The 21,469-nt window shown below is 39.2% G+C and overlaps 1 protein-coding gene across 4 annotated transcripts in view; it reads left to right on the top strand.

Moving 5' to 3' along the window:
* The first annotated feature begins 741 nt into the window (after positions 1-741).
* ZMYND11 (zinc finger MYND-type containing 11) overlaps positions 742-21,469 on the top strand; it is a 102,657-nt gene continuing 81,929 nt past the window's right edge. For 3 of the 4 annotated variants that reach the window (XM_041408422.1, XM_041408421.1, XM_041408418.1), the window contains exon 1: positions 742-958. The gene's annotated coding sequence lies outside the window, so the exon portion shown is untranslated. Of the gene's footprint in view, positions 959-1,531; positions 1,552-21,469 lie in introns of those variants that run through there. The other variant, XM_041408419.1, reaches the window with a different exon arrangement.

The raw sequence follows: 21,469 nt of genomic DNA, 5'->3' as shown, positions 1-21,469 counted from the left end.
TCTGCTATTTCAGTAATATTGATGACTACTCATATGACTAAATTTTTTACATGCATAAATGTTTATAGAACTAAGCTTACAGTTTATTTTAATAAAAGTAAAATTCTAGTCAAGTTAATTAATTGTGAAGTGTTACTTACCCATTTAATAATTCCTGAAGAATTTCAGAAACATTAGGATATATTTCAATAGACATTTATTAATATTTATCTCGCAGTCTATTAAAAAATAGAAAATTTATGTTTTCTTGCTACATACATACATACATATATATATATACATATATATGTTCCTATCAAGTTATGTATTTTGTATTAATATGTATTTCCTTCCCCTGCAGTGCAAGTATGGCTACAGCTGGACTCAGTGATCAAAAGGTCTCTTCCAATTTAAATGATTCTTCTGTGATCTACAGCTGAGGATGTATTGACAGCTCTGAGACAGACCGCTGATTCTCTGTGTTTTAGTTTCTGTTGCTCAAGGTGAGTGTCTACTTTCAAAAACATTATCTGTCATTTCTCCAAGTTAGACTTCATGATAGGAGAAATTTTCATGTAGCACGGCTGGATAAGCACCATATTTTCCCTCTGCAACAAGAGAGGGTCCAGACCTAAGAGTATGACAAAATACATACATAATAAATAGTTAAAGATCCGTTTCAAATGTATTATTAAAAAAATAATAAAAGAAACAAACAGCAACTCCAGCAGAGACCACTAGAGTTCTCCTTCTCCCAAATATCCCTAGCACCATCCTAAACCCTGTTTACCCCAGAAACCTGAACTGTGGACAGACAGAAGAGGAGAGAGAGAGAGAGAAAATTCAGACACAATAAAACTCTGAGGGGAAAAATATGTGGAAGGAGGAGGCAGCAGCGGCCTGGGGAAGGGATTGAAAAGTTTCCCCTGGCTTAACTTCTCCCCCCCTGCAGCAGCAGAAGCAGCGCCAGCAGCACAAGGTGAGAGAGACTTTTAAGTCTGGGGAGGAGGGGTGTGTGTGCGGGAGGGGGGGTGAATTTACAGCCCTGTGGATATTTCTGTGTCTGCCTCCCTGGCTTTGGGGTGCGAGAGACGCCGTGTCTCATGCTGGGTGGATTTTTTTTTTTTTTTTAATATGATGGAGGATTATAAACATGGCGCCTTAAAAAAACTACAAAATCATGTACACACTGTTCCAAGGAGATGGGGGAGAGGGGACAGGGGAAGGGCTGGGCACCAGGGGAGGGGGCAATCCTTCCCCGCGGGGTGCCGTATGAGGAGGGGGGAGCAATTATACTTAATAATAAAATGTGTGGGGCTGCGGGGGGGAGATGGAAGGCGGGATTTTTTTATTATTATTATTATTTCATTTTTCGGAGTGGGCAGGATTATCTGGCAGCCCGCTTGGAAACCGAGGAGAAGAAGGGGACGGCGGCGGAGCGCGTGTGATTATTAACGGCGATTATTTTTGTCCCCACACCTTCCCCGGTCGAATTTCGGCAGGGAGGCGGCGGCGGGTCCCCCGCGCCCCCGTGCCGAGTTGCAGCCAGCCCCGGGGCCGGGGCGGGAGGAGGTGGGGTGGGGAGAGGGGCGCTCCGTAGAGAATCGCCGCTTCCAGCGCTCCGCGCGGGCCTGCAGGGCGCGGGGGAGCCGGGGACTCGCGTGAGAGGCGAGGCCGGGCAGGGTGTGGTGCAGCCCGGCCTCAGCCCCGTCACCCCCCGGCCCCGCTCTATCCCGCACGCGGGGCCACCGCTTTGCTCCCCACTCTCCCCCGCTTTCCTTTCGCTCACACACCCCCGCCGCCGCCGCATTTCCTCGCTGGGGAGGGGGATGCCTGCTTGGAGGACGGGTCTTGGCCCGAGTAATGGCAGCTGCTCGACAGCGCCGAGGCTCCACAGGAGAGAGACGGCGGGGCTCCCGCAGGCCGGGCGAGGGGCCATGGCTGTCGTGCCCGCGGGGGGCAGGGGAGGGGACGGGGAAATGGTGAACTCAAAGCCCCAGCCCTCCTCCGCCAGCGGCTGCAGGCGGTGCCACCCCCGCGGCCGGGACGGCCTCGCCGTCCGGCGGGGCACCGGGGCCCCGGCATCGCCTTGCCCCCCGGCACAGCCCCGGGGGCTTCCTCGCCTCTCCCGTGTGCTCTGGGGCAGGGCCCGGGGGGTAAAGAGGGCGATTTCTGCGCTCTGCCCCCCCGGCTCCCCGCGGCCTCCGGGGCAGCGCCGGGAGGGGCCCACCCGGGGCTGTGCCGGACTCGGCGGTTCGGGGAATGCGAACTGGCGACGGGCTCGCTTTTGTTTGCGTTCTGGGGATCTTTGTGTGTGTGCACCCCCGAAGCCGCGTCTGCAGATAACTGCCCTCGGTGCACTTTGTGGGGTGTTCGCCTTCTCCCCTCCCTCGGGGCTCTTCAGAGGCCTGTCTCTTTTTTTCGGGGAAAGGATGGAAGTGTAGGTGTGGGAGTGCCCGTGGTAAGGATGATGGGGAGCTTCCGTGCGCTTTCCTGACCTTCCGTGTCTTCCAGACAATAGCCCCCCTATAAAATGCTGATGTTAAGGATTTGGGAAACTTTGTGTGTTTTTTGGGACTTATCCGGAAACCAGCAGGCTTTGGGAATTTGTTTTTGGTCTTCTGTGAACTTTACAGATGCTGGAGATGGGGTGGTTTGAGAAGAGATAAAGGAGTGAAAAAACTTTAATTTGGTGCTGTTTGATTTTATAATTTAACCTGGAATTATCTAGCATGGTCTCTGTATTGTTGGAATAATTCTATTTATTGTAGTTTTAAGAAGACCTTATTGCAGTACAAAAGAAACAGAGTGGAAAATGCTTTCTTGTCCTACTTAGCGCTGATATTTTTCCATTTCTCTTGCTTTTGTAGGAAATTGTTTAATTCTTTAGGGGTGAATGCTGAGGCAGGTGTGAGGAGGGGGAAAATGGGAGGGGAAATGCCAGTTTGTGGTTCAGGTTGCACTCCTTTGGGTTTGCTCGAGTTCCTCATCCTTCAGTATGAAGGACCTGGCATCTCTCCACTTTTTTTTTTTTTTTTAATTATCAACCACTCTTGAATGTGCTACAGAAAGTCTTTAGGGAAGTCAACTGTTTGCTGACTAATGTTTTATATAAAAGTGGAAGTGCCCACAAAATAATTTCCACTTTTATGGGATTTATGGCATTAATTAATTCCCACTGTGGATTTATGGCCTTAAAATGCCAGCTTTTCCATGCCTAAACAAACCCTCTGTGCTTTTACCAGATAGTTGTATGGGGAAGGGAGGGAAGGGAATGGTTCATGGGTAAGTAGTTCAGCAGAGAGCACTTTGTCTTGCTGATGGTGAGTTTGGTTTTAGTGAGTGGGGAAAAAAGTGACTGTGTTGACGGTTCTGTTGGTTGTGCTATGGATGGTTGTCTCTGCAACAAATGCTTGGTATCAGGTTCAGTAGCAAAGGTCTGAGTGAGAAAAATGATCTTTATCTCCACCTCATGAACTGGATAATGTGATGGAAATTGTCTTGTGTTGAAGTCAACTTTGTAAGGGGAGTTGGGCGTCTGTGGATGTTGGGAGGGGGTCTTAAAACTTTGGTGATGTGCTAGAAGATGCTCTTCAACAGTTTGAAGCTTTGTAGCAAAAATTTTACGGGTAGTTCACCTCTGAAGGTGTTTGTTTTGTTTTTTAAATCTAAGCAAGCAGTTGGCAACTATTAAATATAAATGTAAAAAAAACTAATTGAGTTTGTTCACCAGAAACCAAAATTCTTAACAGTTTGCCATAGTCCTTCTGTAGTATGAGGCAGAGCAATGCTTCATAACTTTTCAGGGAAGAAGTGAGCACTATTGGAGTGACAAGAATTTAATGACTGGAATTGCTGTGCACACGATGTGTGACTGGTAGTTTGTGTGCTATGTGTCCTTACTGTTTGCAGGCAGTAGGAATTCTGTGGGCATCTGCTGTTCAAGTGTCCTGGGTTTCCCTGCCTTGGAGCAGAGAGGAGAAGGGACTGTTCAGCACGACCTGAGGCTTCTGCAGCAGAAGAGCCTCGGTTGTGCTTTTTGGCCTAGGGTCATCTCAGCAGCAAGTGAGACAGTGAAAAGCTGTGAAGTGTGCTTGGTATTTCTGCCTGCACATAAATAAAACATACTGGGTACTGTTAGTGGTGTGGTGCTCCCTGAGCAGACGGACCATGAATTTGGCCTCAAACTCACCTTGAAGTGGCTCAGGCTCCATCTAGACTGTTGTGTACCACAGCTTGGGGACCACTGAACTGTGCCATCTGCAGTTGCTGGCTTAGAATAAGATACCTCAAGAGGAAATAGATAAAAGATAACATTGATGATGTTTTCTCAATTTTAGGTATTTAAACGTCTCTGTAGATGCCTGCCTTATCTAGTTAGCTAGCAAATTGTTTCATTTCACACAGTTTGAGAATGAGGGGGAATTTTAGAATTAGGAGACATGTTTTGAAATTGAGGATCCAATTTCAGGCAGCTAAAGTTCACAAATTCTGGACATACCTGTAACTAATTTTCATAGGAACTGCCTTCCACAGTCTTTCAGAGCATTTATCTCTGGAAGTGTGTGAAGACTTCAGGCAGTGGGAATCAGTCCAGGCTAAAAGTTCTGAAAAAGGGACAAGGTGATGATGAAGATGTCTTCAGGAAATTTCTTAATTGACTTTTTAGCTAGATCCAGATTAGCATAAGTGTCAGTAAAGGACGTCTTTTACCCATGATGCAGGTTGTTACAAATGCTAACTAAAACTGTAACAAAATTAATCTGCAAAGTATATGTGCCTCACTCCAGTGATGAACTTGGTTCGTAAAATGTGGAATTGTTTAAAATTACCGACGAAATGCACACAAGATTTTATTTTCCTAAATGAAGTAGAGTTTGGAGATTTTTTCAAAAGTTAGATCAGAATTGTTGGAGCAATTCTTTTTCTCATATTTATCCAGAAAATATATAAATTTGTTTAAAATCCTGACCACTGATTTTATTAATTGCAGTGGTTTTCCTTCCATATAATAGGACTTTGTTTAGCCATCCTTCTTGCCCTGATTGTTCAGGAGGTAATGCAGGATCATGTTCTTTGTCTGCCGAGGGTTTTGTGCCTTGGTTTTTGTTGGGTTTGTTTAGTCTCAGGATGTGGTGAGCACTCCCACATTATGTGTGTAGTACCTGGAGCATGGTGCCCTTGGTAGCTGGGCAGTGCAGCATATGTCGTCTTTGATATAACTCATACATTTTAGGCTGTCAGTGTTGCTTGTGCTAAACATTGTGAACAAAGATTATTCTTGTCAGGTTCTGGATCATTTTTCATCAGTTGAATGTAAATTTAGCTCATAATTGGGTTATTGTTCTAAGGTTTAATCTTCTAGTGGCGAGAGTACAGCCTGCAAAGTAGGTAGTTTATAAGATGACGTAATGACTCCATTTTTCAGGAATTTCTTTATTTGTTACTGCTGAGAGCATATGAAATGCAAAACAAATGTGGAAACCTCCACAGACCCCTTCATTCCTGGGTACAGTGGAGGTAACTGATGGACACAGAGTGGCTGTGTACAGTACAACAAACACTGTGGCCTCAAGCCTGCACAGGTGAGCTCCTGTGGCACATGAGGTTGTCTGATTTCCAGGGCCTCTCCACATGCAGCTCCCAGAAACACCTGGGCTGGATTGAGCCCATTTTTTTCACCACATTTTCAGTTGTAGTATTTAAACATAATTTTATCATCTCTTTAAACCAATGTCTGCCATCTAGTAATCTGAGAAAGCCTGAACTGTCTGTTTTGATTTGTTTCTATCATGTTGTGAATATTGGATTATATAGGGAAAACAAAGGGGTAATCCTAGCATTTTAGTAAGATTTCATTCATATTTATTTCTTCTCTTATTTTGGCCCTGAAATGACCAGGATCTTTTAGTCCTGTGGGCAGGCTACAGCAGGCACAGTGGTGATGCATACTGACATGTCCATGAACCCAAGTTAAAGCTCATGGTGTCTAATTTTAGCCAGCTTTGGTAATATCCCATCAGAGCTTGATCCTGTGGCTGTGCCATGCAGATAAATCCAAAGTGTAGCTATTGAGAATTTTATGTACAAAAAGACTGGTTTTTATTTTCTTCCAGTCTCTCATTTTGCACTTCACTAGAATGCAAAGGTGTCTGTTATGAAAATACAGAGAAATGATCAGTTTGAGTTTAAAGTATGTTATTGATAAAAAGGCAGTAGTATTTGTAATTTCAAAATTAGAAATGTATTAAAAATATAATTGGTGTACTTACTAACATTCAGAATATCTTTTCATGTAACTTTACACTGTATTTATTTTTAAATTCCAGGATTAAATAATTGCAGAATAAAACATGGTAAATTCATGATTATGAGTCTTCATAGAGCTTTCACTTATACTATCATATAAAACTAATTCATAATAAATAATTTTAACACCAGACACATTGAAATTTAAAATACAAAATCCACTTATTCATTAAAAATTTAATTTAAACATGCCAACAAAAATAGCAGTAATATCCTATTCACCGTTCTTGTGGAAATTGTATTTTTTGTGTGCAAAGAACTGGGCTCACTGTCTTAATTAATTTTAATCTATAAGAGGATACTATTGATTTGACATACAGTAATTTTGAAGAAGAAGAGTTAAACATATTCCTTCTCACCTCTCATTTTTCCAGTGTTTGTTACTATGTTGAATATAAACCAGCTTGCATTATATTCAAATCGATGGTTTTAATGCAGCTGACTTAACAATGTTTTGGTTACAGAGCACAGTACTGTGCTAGTAGGTGTAATACTCCAAAGCAGTGTTTTGGCAAGTGGGTATTTGTACTTTGATCCCATGCACTTAGGGCATGGCATTGTTATCTGGTCTTTTAAAGAGAGCTGGATGGGAGTTGCGTGCTGTGACTCATGGGACATGGCACTTAGTTCACTAATTTTAGCAGAGCAATTCTTGTCTGTCAACCTTAGGTTTTATTTGAACCTTCTGGAAAAGCAATGAAGTGAAACAAAATGGAGTTGAGAGAAAATGATTAGCAGAATCCCAAAGTAGCTAGAAATAGTACACAGTGAAAAAGAAAATAAAAGTATGTAAGAAATGTTTATTGCTCAACAAATCTTTAAGATCTGAGAGACTGATCAGAGAGCTTTATCTTTCTTAGCATGCTATCATTTTCTGTTAAGTCTCCCACAACATTTATGCATTCAGTAAGAGAGGATCTCACTCTACAGATACCTGTTTGCAATTACAGATGCTTCTCAAGCCAGAAACCAAGCACCAGCCAAGTCTGCACTGGCTGCTTGTGCCTTATTGCTATTTTCTTGGTGTCATTGCTAGTAAAAGAAAACTTCCAAAGAGGACAGAGTCTATGCCTTGCATAACACTGCAGTGTGTGCATTCATATGCACAAATTAAAGTGGAAATTGTGCCTCAGAATGGAACAGGGTTTCTCCAGTTTTCCTTCTGGTCAGTTGTTAATTTTGTGATCAGTGTCTTATGAGCTGTCATTGACTTCCGAGACAAGCTGAAAACCAGAGTTTATGCACAATCTCCTTCCCCCAAGCAATTACTAGGATCCAGGTTCAAAATTGTACAAAATCAAAACAAAAGAATTGCTATTTCATAAAATGTAATCACAGGCCACACAGTCACTGATTGTTCACTGATGAAAATTGATATTCACTGCAGAAAATTCATTGTTACCCGTAGATTAATATTAATATAATGATGGAGACCTTGATCGTATAAGCACTTGTTTCCCACAGGCATGAAAATGCATAGGTCTAGGAGCATACTGATGAATAAGTTTAGTTCCACAAAATAGTTTTAAAAATTAAAACCTTACGTATGACTCCAATATTCAAGGAAGAACACAGTCAAAATTAGTTGTGCCAATATAATTTTATGTGATACTGTATTTTTGATTCTTCTATGGAGTTGCATAGCAGTGTTACATGGGCATTTTTATGCCTTTTCAATATCCACAGTATGACTTGGTTTTTTTGCACATGCTAAATTTTACATTAATGTTTGTTTCCATTGAAGTTAAGGCACTTTTCCTACATGTACACTAGTCTTTGAAGGAGTTTACAGTGCTTTGGAAAAGAGCGGAGAAAACATGGATAATATTTTTCTGTTAGTGGTTTCTGCCATTTTCTGTATATCTTAAATCCTGTGTGTTATAGAAAACCTTAATTATAGATAAAGAAAATGGTGAAAGAAGAAATCTCTACTGGAAAAGACAATACCATTATGAGAAGAAAGGTTTATTCTTACATCAAGAAAGCTAGAAAACAGGTATGTCAGGGAACTGTGTATTTGTCAGGGAACTGTGTATTTTAACATCACAATACCATTATGAGAAGAAAGGTTTATTCTTACATCAAGAAAGCTAGAAAACAGGTATGTCAGGGAACTCTGTATTTTAACATAGTTTCAAAATTATGGAAATTATGAATGTGCAAGCAGGTTAAGTAATCATTTTTTTTATCATAGAACATAAATTAAAAACCTGAATTCTGAAATTTATCTTGAGTCATCCTGTTGTTATAATTTACCTGCAACAGTAAGCAAATCTAGATAATAATTTTTGTTCCACGCAACAAATTGTTTAGAGTGGGTAATGTTCTCCTCACAATGTGCTCCTATTCCTGCTTTGTTAAACATTCAAAATTGCAGAAAACTTTATTTTTAATTAAAAGCAAAGAATTGTTATTATTTGTTTTCCCAGGAACTAGATTGACACTATTTTTAGCTTCACGTAAGTATAGTTGAGAATTTAGGACGTTCTTAAGAACTGGCTGCGTTGACTTATCTCAGGAAGCTTCAGTGTCAGTTGTCACATGCAATCTGACATTTGAATACAATATGGCACACTGAATAATTTGGCATTGGTTCTAATATTAAAAGAAGAAGAAAATTTTAATTTTTTTCCCAAATAAAAATAGCTTTCTTAAAACCTCTTGGTCATGGTAAAATATGAGGAACAGTGAGAAGTTATTTTGCTAACAGATAACTCAAGGTGTTGGACCTCTTACCAGTCTGACTGGAATGGAATATCAGGCTGTTTAAAAGCTGCCATATTAAAATATTGGTTGGTTGGTTGGTTGGTTGTTAATCTTGTGCTTACACTGACCTGAAATAAATAGACTTACAGAGAATATTTGTTGTAAGAAAAAGATTCTTCCTTTTCCTGCACACTTTCCGCTCTGCTGGCTCCCAGAAGGCTTCTTTGTAAATCTCCTAATTGGAAGCATACTCCTAACTTCTCTCTGGTTCCAGACATGAAATTTTCTCTTGTTACTGAACTTGCACCTTTTAGGAAGTGCAGATTAAGAGTCAATCATCTCTAGGAGCCAGTTTTATCGTTTTGGGATTTTTTTTTTTCAATTCATGCTGATACTCTTTTTCTCAATAGTTGTAAAAAATAGCATAAAAATAACCCATTTTCCAGTCAACCAAGTATTAGCCTAAGTTGTAGCACTAATTCCTGAAAACATGGAGCTTTCAATAAAATGGAAGGACTTTTGTTCCTCATAGAGGCACAGGAAATACCAATAAACATCAGCTAAAGCTCTGTGGCGGCGCAGATTCTTGGAGTGCAGGTGCACCAAGGAGTGAGGAGCTGAGCATGGTTTGCTCTGCCAAGTTAGTGGATAAGCAGTTGCAGTATTTCCTGGGCCAGTGGGAAGGAATGGTGTCCAAATTTCCACTTGGCTCTTCTTCCAGGAGAACTGCCTTTCTTGATCAAACTAGCATGTCATGTAATCCAGAGTCTTGTTTCCAGCCATCAGATGTCTCCTAAAAAGTGTCAAAAATGAGGCAATTTTCTGAGGTAGAAAGCTACAGAATACTAGTTTTCCATACTATTCCAAACAATAGTAATTTAGATTATGGCTCCTGTTTTTACACATGTAGAAGTTTTGTTTGTTCCATTTTTTGAATGTTTTAATTTCTCTTTCCTGTAATTGAATATTTTAGCTGTAATGTTAAAACCTACTGCTTTTTAGGTCAAATCTGTTCTGTCCTTTCCTCATGCCTTGCAGCCTCCTACTGCAGTGCTCTTTCTCTTTGCACATTTTCCAAGAGCTTCTTCCGAGGTTGCAGGAAAGAGCCATGTTACACCTGCTTCTCTGAGGGGTTTGATGGAGATGAGAGACCTTGAGGGGTGAGTTAGTGAAAGGCTGTAGTGGTTGTCTGCTTAGTACCAGTAAGAGCTGGGAAATGCACAAGTGAAAAGAAGAAAGGGAGAGTTTGTTGTCAGATGCACATTAAGTGGAAATCGAGGTGTACCCTTGTCACAGGAGACAGCACCACTGACTTTGCTAATGTCATTTGGTGCAGCTCTGTTGACTTTAGTGGAGCAATATTAGTTTACACCTGCAGAAAATTTTCTCCCGAATCTCTGGGAATGAGAATATGAAATGAAGTGTTTATGGGTGAGTGACAGAGAGAGTGCATGCGAGAGAGAGCGCACACGCACACACTTTCAGGCCTGATTGACTGTATGAAAAAAACCCTGGAGTTGAAAGAACATTATTTTAAATTAACATTCATTATCTTCACGCGTGAGATAACAGTTCACTTTGGACCAGATCCTAACACCATTATGTTTCCTGAGCAGAGACTGCTTTTTTTCTTGAGTGAGGTTATTCAGTATGAGAATGGCAAAATGTAGTCAGATCTTTGACAATTAAAATATATGGATTAGTCACTATATATGAGAAAAAAATCTGTGTTATTTCTGTCAGGAAAATACGCGTTTTTTTCTTTTTAGAAGAAGTGGTTACATTTTCTTTGAAATGTGAAATAAAAAGTAAGGTCTTTTTTTTTTTTTTTTTTTTTTTTTAGGTCTCATCTTATGCCTGGAAAAGCTTGCAGCCATTTTAATTCATGCTGCATTCATTGATCTAGCAGTTAAATCATTTAATCACTGTGCAGCTAGGTCATCTACCTATTGGACACTGTTAAAGTGTTCAGCAATAAACATTGGGTTATTGGCTTCTAAATGACACTTTTGAAAAGAAAAAAGAAAAAAAAAAACAAAAAGCAAACAAACCATGAACACCCCAGTTAACTGATGAGCATTATAAAGGAAAATACAATGTGAATTCATGGTCTTATCACTCACCTCTTTTTTGTTCTGTACATGATATAAGTTGAAAAAAGCACATCATAGCAAACAAAGGAAAAAATCTGATTTTGATATTCTTTGGCAGTTCTTTTACTTCTAAATACAGAGTTTTGTAACATTAAGTCATCTAATTAGGCAGCAGCTTGTATGAAATATTTTCATAACAGACATAGTTTGTGAGCATGAAAATGAAAGCCACATTTTAAAATTATAACCCCAAATAACTTTCTGAATTTAAATATTACTCTGAAAATGGCTTATTCTCTAGGTATAATGATGTGAAAGAAAGTGGGAGAAGTTTGTATTTTATGTCAACATCAAGTAGAAAACTTAACACCTTTGACTTAAATGCTGCAGCTATAGAAATCCAATAAACTAAATACATAAAAAGGGAAATAAGTGTAGCAGCAGTTAATACGTGGCAGTGAAAAGCAGAGGAAAATTTTGTGTGCCTTTAAGTGTCCTGTATTTTCTTAGAGGGAGCTACTTACAATCAAATAAATCTCCTCTTGGTATGCAATAGGCAAGTATCTTGTCCAGAGAGAGATGGTAAATTCTTTGGCAGTGATGCTCTTGGCACCAGAGGTTTTTAAAGCGTCACCCATTTGCTTTTTAGTTATTTCCCTGCAGAGATGAAAAGAGAAGTTCATGCTCTTGTGAGGTAGTTGTCTGTCTGAGTGCAGGTAGAACAAGAAAGTCGCCTTTCATAAGAAGATGGGAACTGTATTTCCCTCTTGTTCCATGAAGGCTCAGAATACAAACATGCCAATTCCATCTGTTTGTGTCTGGATCCCTTGGCCTATTTCCTTGTGCTTTCCTGATCTACACTGAAAGCTTCATCAGATGAGAAGTTGTGATCATGTTAAGTATCTCCCTGTACCTTCAGCAGAGAGACTCCAAACAGAGGAGAGGGTCAGTTGTTCATCTTATTTGGTGTTGTCTTAATTAGTGAGTTTTTCAATGGTTTCACTTTCTGACTTCCAATAGCTCCTCTGCTTTATTATGTGAGTTTACTACAATTTTGGTACAATTTCTTGTTATACTTTCATCTGGGCATTCTGGGATGTCGTTAATTTTTTGAAGTAATGTCATTATATATGTGAACATGGAGTCCAACAGTAGAGGAGGAATTTGACTGAAGGTTTAACAAATGCCATCCCCCTGCTGAGTAAGACCTCAGTGAGACACTTTTTATAGGGGTCTGATACTTTTGCTCTCTTTTGTTTGGAAGAACATTGAAAGGGCTGCAAACTCAGATGAATGTGCTGTGTCCTCACTGTGTATTTCTTTACCAGTAAATAGGGAATTCAGTCATGGAAGGCAACTGGGTGAGCTTGAAGAAAGGAAGGTGCTGAAGTCAGCAGCATGTCAAAGGAAAATGAGAATTCAGTGACAATAAAAGCAAAGTGCCAGTGTTAATGCAACATATTTTCAGGTTTTGAAGAGCTGAAGATGCCTCTTAAAAGTGGGTTTGGGTGCCTGAATTGCAGTTTAGGAACTGTCAAAGGACAGGGTGTAAAAGAAGGCTGAAGTCCTGGCAGGAGAGCAAACAAGCATCCCTTGAGCTCAGCCCGCTCTGGTGGGTGTGGTGACCAGATGATTATCAAACAATACATGAAGTGCAATATTGCAGTGGGTATCAAACCTTTTCACATGTACGTTGCTAAATTTAAGAAACAAAAAGCCCCGGTTTCCAACGTTTCCTCCGAGTTCCACTGAATTAATGAAATTAACTGAGCTGCTAGAGCGGGTGGAGAGCGCTGTGGCAGGAACCCCACATCGGGCAGAAGCGCTGATTTACAGTCGCTTTGTCTTGAATTTAAATGATGACCTTCACTTCCTGCCTCTCAGACTACAGCAGGCTGCAGTGGAGGTAGCTTTGAGAAGGTGTTTGCTAATGAGGCTCTGGCACTTTTGATAGCTATGCTGGATAATCAGAAGGTGATAGATGATGGTGTATTGGGTTTGGGAATTTAAAGTGTATATTTATGTACTTACAATTTTGACCCATTCAAGCCATTTGTATGATCTGTTGGTGTTTTCCACAAGAGTAGTGATGTTGCCCTGGCTGAATTCCAGTTTGGCTAATTACATTCTGAGTGCCTACATTTCTGTAAAATTTCATCTGGATTTTGTTACTGTTGTTTATTTAAATAGTAATGCATATGTACTTGGAAACTTGTGAAATAACAGCACAGGATAAAAAAAGTTAGGAAAAATCCCTGCTCCAAATTACATTTGGTATTTGTGCATGAATAAGTATAGTGTGGCATGATACAGTACAGAAAAAATATGAAGTGGCATATTCAGTAATAGCATTCATAGAAGAGGTAGGTTTTCAGAGTTTATGAAATAGGTTAAGTTGCTGAGTAGTGTGCACTGTTAAACATATGATATATTGTGCAGCAGGAATGGTTATAATTCATTGGTAGGAGAAATAATGCTTGTTTGTATTGTAGTTAAACTGTATATATTTTTACAAGGTTATCAGGCATGGATTTTACATGTGTGTCAACAAGGGAATGGGAGCCAATTTTTGTGGTGATGTCAAAAGGACTTAGGCAATCACAGATCTGCACATGGCAATCATCTGCTGGCACAGAAATGTTTCTCTTCTACATACAAAGGCACATTTTATCATTTACCACTCAATCTCTCAGAATCCTGCTTAAATTACAGTAGGAAGCACTTGCTGTTTGTTACTGTAGAGTAAGAGGTAGGTGAAAAAGAACACAAGCCACATCCTGTTGTGGAGAGTATTTTGCAGAAATATGAACTTCAAAGCTGCAAGCTTGCTCTATCAACTGATTGATAATAATAGTCAATATTAACCTGGAATGGATTTCCAGAGGAGATCAAAATAATCCAGTATTAGACCATACTGCATAACCATAACATTCTAATATTTACAAGAACTGTCACAGTGTTCTTCCAAAAATAACTTGTCTGTTTAGAGATGCTTTGTCCACAGTGCATATATACCCCATTAGACAAAGATATTAGAAGTAGATGGAAAAACAGTTTTCATTTTGAAAATGATTTCAAGAAAAATGCTTTTGACTAGTACTTGTGAGTGAAATCATACCCAAGTCAAATAGATTGTTCACAAAAAGAGGTTTGGGGTTTCTTTGGTTTTCTAGAAATGGAAAAAAATACTTTGAAGATATCTTCGAATTTGCATATTAACACTGGTGTTTCTTATTGTTAGTAGTTCTTTTTACATAACTTCATTTCTAGCAAAAATAGTAAATAATGTACTATGTACTTATGCAACTGAAAAATTTATGACAATGTATGGGCTTCTGAAAACTGCTGTTCTTTTAATTTTTGTCTGTTCAAAGGCTTGGCCTTGTTTTTGGAAAGAATTTTTTTGTGTAACCCAGCTTAAATAATTTTACCTATTTCTTCTGTATCGAACTCAGTGAAAATGCCATCACAAGCCCTTGTGACAGCAACCAGCCTGTTGTATGTAAGTGAAAGAGTTGAAGCCCCATCTGTCAGTGCTCTGAGACAGACAGGTATCTTACCCACTTTAGTGTCTGTCTAGTTGGAGTTTTCTGTCATCTGTGGACACTTTTTCCTATGAAAAAAAATCAGGAATACTTCAACAAGGAAAGCCATCCAGCATCCACATGCTGCACATTATGAGAATAAGATCCATGTGGCTTCTTACCTTTTTTTTTTTTCTCCTTCTGTATCATTTATTAAAGCTGTTATGGAATATCTGCTTAAGGGTAAAAGAGTTTGAATTCTCACTTAGCCTCATTAAGGTCTGGGGCTTGGTGTTTACCGCTCCTGCTTTCATCAAGGCCACTTCCTCAGAGACTTTTGAAGGAGACACATATGTTCTCATGAATAACATTCTTCATTTTTTTTCTCTAATCATGGTAGAATTTTACTTTTTAATCAGCAGGTTTTCTTTAAACTCAAAATGTTATTGCTGGTGTTTTGCCTCTAAAGCAGAATTTGTTATTTTATACTTTTATGTTGTGGTTGTCTACTTCTGTATTCTCACATTTAAATGCTTCAGGCTATTCATTGTGTGTTTTCTGTGGGGTTTAACAGTTCAGCCATTTCCACACAGACTGTCAAAGTCAGTTGGAGACTGTCAAAATTTGCTATCAGACTGCTAGAGTTGAATCTCCCTCTGTCACTACAGAGTGCTTCTCCAGAACATAAAACCTTGTTAAGAAATAGTTGAGGTACTGGAGGTGATGCTATCTGTAGCTCCATCAGTAGCTTCACCACATGCTCTTAGTGCTCTTAGAATGGTTTCTAGAGAAGACTCCATGCCCTCAGGTGCTTAGTGACCAGGTGTAGCTGTTGAAGTCACTATGATGAACTGTAATAGTGCCCTCACAATAGAAAGAATTGATTTACCAATTGACAACTTTTTAAAAAATGGTTCATTCACATAAACATTTTCTATTTTGATTACTTTGTTCTCCCTCAGAATTTTTAAAATTTGTGAGTTTTCTTTTCTGTGGTTGGGAGAAAACCAAAAGTGGCACAGTCAGTACCTTATATACTTATTCATTGCAAAGATAAAAGACTGGTCTCAAGTGAAAGAACATATATGTAGCCCAGTAGTTTGAATATACATGAAGAATTCATGTCTCAAAGAATTCTGGTTATTGGTAAGCAATCTCTCTTTATTTTAGCTGTAAATTTAAACTTTGAGCAATGAACATGCTTAGACTGGTGATGTGCTTATTAGGTTAAAAAAAGAACAAGATTTTAATAGGGAAAAATTATCATAAGACTAAACAGCACATGATCTCATTAGCATTTATGGATTGCTAAACTGCAGTTTGAAAGTCACATTTCTGTCTAAAAAAGTTTTCCACAATCATACAAGCAACATTTAACAGTGTTGTTTTAGTTTGTTTACTTGGGGTCAGATTTTCAATGATCAGAGTGATTAAAGTTGCAGTTGTCTGCAAAGGCAGCGCTAATTAGCTGCAGTTGATGTTAGCAGGACTTTGAATAAATGTTGGTTCTGAAAATCTCATCATGTATGGACATCATATCTGTTTTCAGTCATCTTTGAAAATCTGGCCCTTAGGATAGTTTACATCTTGTCTTGTTTCAGTGGTTCTCCCTTAGTAGTTCCCCATTTTACTCTGCTCAGGAAGGTCCATCAATTTTAAACAGCATTTTGTAGTAACTTCTGTCAGGAGGGATAGATTGACAGAAGAGACATGGCCCTGGCTTTCCATGCAGTATTTTACTTTGCTCTAATAACATAAATAGTTCTTTGGATAGTACTTTTTGTACATAGATGTTTAAGTGCTCAGAAAAGGGATTAGTGTAATTAGTTTTGCATTTGGAAATGGTTGTGTAGAGATATGCAGTGACTTGCCTGAAGTTTACTAGCACAGGAGGCAGTTAACAAGTTAGGAGAGCTGGCGCTCAGTCTGCTTCCTTCAGCAAATGGAGAGTGCTTGATCTATCCACACAAAATAACCAGACAAGAATCTTCTAAATGTAGTGATTTGGTACTTAGGCAGTGTGAGTCATGTTCTGGGATGCTGGCAGTGGTTTCTTGTGATATTTCCGTTTCACATTCAGCTTCGGGGGCTCAGCGGGGGCTTTTGGTCTGGTTGCCATATGAAGTTCATCGGGGGTGACAGGGGAAAGCAGCTTAATGTGCTTATGTTATTTTTGTCTATAGTAGAAATTTGTGATGGGGACTGTTTCTGTTTTGCATAGAGTCACCAAAATAATGCATTGACTGTAAGCTAACTGGAGGTGCTCAGGACTATTTACAGCAGAATTGCCTGGACAGTGTTAGTTATTGAGTATAATTATTTTGATCTCACAGAGAGCAAAGCATAAAAACCACTTATCAGGGTTCCTAAATTGCACACTCTGTTCTTTGTTGTGTTGAAGTTGGGTACCTTCACTAGGCCTTTCGGACTCAGCTTTTTGTGTAATGGTTCTCCAACAGTAAAATGAAAAAAAAAAAGAAAAACAAATCTTACAAAGTGCTGTGGGCATAAAAATGTTCAAGGCTACAAGATCCCCTGCCAAGACAGTTTGCAGAAAAAACACTAATAACCTTATCCAGCTGCCACTCACTATGGAGTGCTTAACACTCCTCTTGCCTTGCTTTCTCAAAATTGACTGTAGAGGAATGTCTGCTGTAGGTACTGTGAGAGCTCTTGGACCAGTTAGTTTACTTTTCTCTACCCCATCAACTGAAGTGGATTAGAGCAAACTTTTCAGGCAGTAGAACAGTCATATGGTCAGTTTTCATTAAATTAATTCCTGTAACTTGTTCAGCTGAGGTTTGTTGCTGATCCCAAAGGCTAGAGACCCTTGCCTCCAAGGATTCAAGCAGCCAACACTGCTTTAGTGGCCCCAAGCCACTAAAGGACAGATTTCTCTTTAGGACTCCTCTTCAGCACAACAAAAAAGCTCAGAATACTTAATGTTTTTTTTCAAATTAAAAGATTCTCCAGATTCCATGTAGCAGAGTTAGTTCTTCTAGTTAGAGCTTGATTTTGAGTAAGAACCGGTATTTGTGGGCCTTACAGGTGTCTTAAATGGGAAGGCATCTGGTTGAAACATGCAGATCTGTTTGCTGAGTCAGGAAAAATACCTAATCTTTATTACTTTTATTTACAATCTGCTTATATTAATAAGCTAGGATTTAGATTTGTTGTGAATTAGATGTTAACATTGGTGTTCCAACAGAGAGGCTGAAACTATGCTGTTACTTATGTTATCTTCTCCATCTTTAGCCCTGGAGAATCCCATATATTTGAGTAGCTTTGTGTCATGCACCAGAAATTCAGTAAATGTGTCTTTGATCAATCCCTGTGGTTCTTATGATCTTTACAAATATGTCTAGAGGGAGGTGATTGTGGAAGAGTATAAAAAGCCACTTAACCCACCGTATTAGTGTGAGGATGACAGCACACAGCCAGTCTGGGTAAGTGTGGATTGGAAGCCAGGCTGTAGGATCTAAACATGAGCATTTCAGAGGGAGGAACCTGACATGATGTCTGTATCACACATGTTGTGTTGTTATTGCTTTTAAGTGTTTACTGTGTAGGGCAAATATGGCCAAACTGGCTTACCCTGTGGGGATGACACACTAAAATTCCTATGTAGATATGAGCCAAAACTCCTGTACCCTGTGTTTTGGATAGCTGAGAGCTCCCAAAATGGAGGCTGAGACTTGTCTCAGTGTTGAGCGCTGGGCTGGTGTTTGCTGAGTGACCCTTGTTGAGTGGTTTCTTCCAAATGCAGTGATCTGAGTTTATTTAGCAGCATCAGCATGGCCCTGCTGCCAGGTACATGACTGGCAGCCTCACGAGAGCTGTACCTGAAATATTGTGAGACAGGAGCTGTGGCTGCCCGCCATGGGCTGGGGAGAGTAACTCATCAGGTTGCTGCCATGATTTACCAGTCTCATTTTTGTGCTTGTTACAGATTCTGAATGTACTTCTCTATGGCATAGTTTCCTCCCTGTAAAGTCGCAGTATCAGCACTTTGCTGTGTTACGAGGCATTTGGAGTATAAATTAGAGGGGGAACAGTTGCTAAGGCATACACTTCCATTTCATTCTGTGAATAGGTCTGCTTCTAAGGCAGAAAGAGATAAAGATAATATACCAATACTTCTAGCACTAGAAGAATAGAAAATCAGAAGTAAGAAGAGACGAGATGGAGAGAAAGTGATATTGATAACAATGAAGGCAAGTGCAAAAGCAAAAGACAAGCAGATTTAATATGCTAAATTGTTTAATAGCTCAGTAAAAATGGCTGGAACTTCAGGTTGCTGGTACCCCTACAGTAGCGGGAAATGGAATTGTGCTTAGGTTCTAAAAATAGTGAAAAACACTTGCTACTTTGATATCCAGATTAGTTTTAAAGAAAGTGCTACAATAAAACTAGCAAATTTTGTACTTAGTAACTAAATTAATGTTACTTTGAAATTGAGAAACTGCCTATAACTCGGGAAGGAATGTCATGAGAAGTTGCATCATTTTTCTCAAGAGAAATAGCTTCCTTTAAAATTTTCACCAGAAGACAACTCATCTTGCTAGCAATTCTCATACCAGCGCTGTACTGCTATTTTTTCATTCAGAGTGAATGTCTCAACTCTGGGAAGAGTGAAATGTGTTTCAATTTACACTTGCTCATAACCCATTTTTTACTTTTTGCTGTGACATCAGAAGTTCTGTTGTCATCAACGAGCTGAGGCATTCACTGTGATACAATCTGGATCTGCCCTCAGAGTTTTGAGAGAACTGAGTATTGTTACAGAAATTGTCTGGTTTCAGGCTGCAGCTCGGAGGGTGCTTGTGCTATTGAACATGAGTCCTATGCTTGGAAACACCCTCTTGGATTTCTTTCTTAGTATAATTAAACAGGAATGTTCACTCATTGAATCTGAGTGTTCACTCATGGAATCTGAAAATCCATCATTCAAGAGTGACTGGAGAGTTCAGTAACCAGCATGTTTATGTTGATTTTTTTCCATTTTACAAAAAATGAGGACGATTTATGAAATCTCAAGAAAATAGATATAAATTTTTTTAATGGTTAAGAAACATTCCTGGTGTCACAGGAAACCTGTAGCACTGCGAGGAAGTGAACTTGGACATACCTGCAGGACAGACCTTCTTAAACAAATTTATCTGCTGTACTGTTGAAGCTGGCTGTCAGCAACTGGCCATGCATTGTCATTTTTGCTTAAGAAAGATGGGAGTGGCACATGTGACAGGAGACTTATTACCAGAATAGTCAGTGCAATCTTCCTGCAGCTCAGCTTTTTTATTTCTTAGACTTTTAGCCAAGTCTTCCAGAGGGCTTATCAGGTCAGGCAGTCTGTTGTAATTCTTTCTCAAAAAATAGTTGCACAGATTTTACACAAGCTTTTCCTTTTCTAAATAAAAGCAAGGGAAAGTAGAATGAGAAGAGAACTTTCTTGTCTAGGATCATAAATTATTAAAAATACAGATTTTTTTTAAATTGAATACATGGAGACAATAGAATTACTTCTCACATTTCCTCATGTGGCTTACTTGAAACAGCAGCTAAAACACTCCCAATAGAAAGAACTACTGCATTTTTAAATAATGAGATTTGCTTTCCAATATGTGCTTCTGTTGCTTGCTTTCTTCTAACTGTTAGCTGTGGCCACTTAAAAACTTAAGTCAGTTTGGTTTTTATTCCTTCTAATTAGCATATTTGTGTTTACTGTATTCACTAAGTTTTTAAAGCAGTTTTGGGGTGATTTAAAAGAATATTTGTAGTTTATTGATTGGTACTGGTTTTTGTAAAATCTTTGGGCTTTTTGAGATGCTGGCAAATGGGGAGAAAAAGGCAATAGGGATCTTCAAGAAAATCAGGCAGAGCACAGATGAAACATCCTGTATGCCTTTCCCACGACTGGAGGAAACAAGATATAAGAAAGAAAGGGGAGGATGTCAAGGAGGTGGCCTATAATCCATGAAAATTTATAGCAAATCAGTTGGACAACTGAGAATGCTCTTGGTGTGGGAAAATGACTAAAATAAACTGAATTCAGCAGAGAAGTAGTCAGATACTGTGGCTAAGGAGAAGAGCAGTGAGCAGGTCATGAATGTGGCAGAAATAGAATTTAGGGTACCAAAATTGTATCAGTGTGATGAATTACCTGAAGGAAATAAAGTGCCCTGATGTTTTCCTTGTCCTTTGTCTTCTTGTTCTTTGAAAATAGGGATTGGCAGAAAAATATATAACTGCGTGGAAGAGGAATCCAGCATTTTTTTAATTATGAGAGAAAAAAAAAGATGAAGTCTGCTACTCTTTCTTGGATGAGATCCAAGGAAGGCAAAGCTGTTGTTTAGGATTCTGAATGTCTTTATCCTGTTTTTAATTAGAAGTACATGTACACCTTGTAACATCCCAGAAAGGTTAGGAAGGCATTTTGTAGTAGGAGATACATTTTAGCTGTTACTGACTACTTTCCTTTCAGAATTACTGAAAAATCTATGTGTTTTCCAGCTAGCTGCCCTATACCAAACAGATTTTTTTCTTCAAGAAAAACAATCCCTGTCTCAAATTTTTGTGAACTTATTATTTATCATATAAATGATATGTCCAATGCAAAATGCATATAATTCTTCATGCCATTATATTATTTCTTGTTTCACTGTCTGCTACCTCCTCTGCTATAAAGTGCAGTCTCTTTGTAATACAGCTTGGATTTTTTTTTCCCAAATTGAGCGATTCAAAGGTAGTACATGAGGGAGAAGCAATTTATGTGATGTGGCTACATTCTTAAGCTGTAACAATGATAAATTAGTAACATTGCTTTAGGAGTTTGCAGTCATTTTGCTTTTGATATGATTT

The sequence above is a fragment of the Onychostruthus taczanowskii genome, unplaced genomic scaffold (assembly GCF_017590055.1).
Source record: "Onychostruthus taczanowskii isolate IOZ18803 unplaced genomic scaffold, ASM1759005v1 scaffold3, whole genome shotgun sequence".
Lineage (NCBI taxonomy): Eukaryota > Metazoa > Chordata > Aves > Passeriformes > Passeridae > Onychostruthus > Onychostruthus taczanowskii.
The sequence above is the reverse complement of the archived record's forward strand: the minus strand, read 5'-3'. Positions and strand labels throughout refer to the sequence as shown.